Source organism: Solenopsis invicta, chromosome 9 (genome assembly GCF_016802725.1).
Source record: "Solenopsis invicta isolate M01_SB chromosome 9, UNIL_Sinv_3.0, whole genome shotgun sequence".
Classification (NCBI taxonomy): Eukaryota; Metazoa; Arthropoda; class Insecta; order Hymenoptera; family Formicidae; genus Solenopsis; species Solenopsis invicta.
The window spans coordinates 14183197-14184451 of record NC_052672.1 but is presented as its reverse complement, the minus strand read 5'-3'; positions in this window follow the sequence as shown (position 1 = coordinate 14184451).

Here is a 1255-nt window from a genome sequence, read left to right as displayed (position 1 = left end):
TTTTCTTCTTTATAATGGATTATAGTTTATCTCAATGAAAATTTTAACTGACTTTGATCGATATATATCGATCACTTCGTTGTTTTTGACTCTTTCTTATATTATATATGATTTTAAGCAGAATATGTATATTCATGCTTATGCTACATTTATATATGTATTTAGATCTATATGTGTATGTATATATACACGTTTATTCGCGGTATTTACAGTAATTAGTATGGCGTTTAAATACATATAGGTACACTTTATTAAATAATAACAATGTTAAAAATTGGCGCATCTGACACATTCTCAAACGCAAATCGCAGATCGTAACACGAGGAATGGACAACGATGTTTATAATTGCGCGTACCATTCCTAATAGCGTTAAAAGCGTGCAAAAGACAGTACGACATATTGTTGATTCACTTTTTCAAGCTGCGTAATGGCTATATCTCTTGTTTCTGTGACACGTGCATTTTTTAAATGAAACGAAGAAAAAGACATGGAATAATCTGTGTATACGGTTAATATTGTGACTCAGACTTTCTTATGGATCACATGATACATCGTTGCCATTATTATTATAGGCTCACTGTTGGCTTGCCATTACTTTTTAGATGTGACTCAATCTGCGATCGTCGTTATCACAAAATATATTGAGAAATAATCTATATACTTAACTATCTATATACTTAATTATACTTATTTTAAAAATATCTGCAATAATTTATTTAATATCTTCTTACACGATTAACAACGATCTGTTAAGTCACATCTAAATGCAAATGGTCATCATAATGCCAATCATCGCAACTGCAGATGAATGCCCTGTACTTTAATGATTTTTCAAAAATTGTTATAATATAATCACAAATTTTTTAAATAAATTTATAAAACTCATTCTAATACGCATATACATATTATCATGTATAATATATATGTATGTAATAATTACATAAAATATATATAGTAATTATATGTAATTACTATACTATTTATATTATAAAATATAATTATATATACATATAATATTTTCTTGATAAATGTGCAGCGTATTTGTGATGCCCCAAAATGCATCACAATTTTAATGTTATCGAATTTGTTATTAAAAATTTATTTTTTTAGTAGATTAAAAGAAATTGTGTAATCATCAAATTTATTACAAATTTACTAATACGATCAAAGTATAACGAGTTTTATTTGAGATTTACGTACTAATGACTTTAATGACTTTACGATCATGTTATGATTAAAATAAGGTCGATTAAA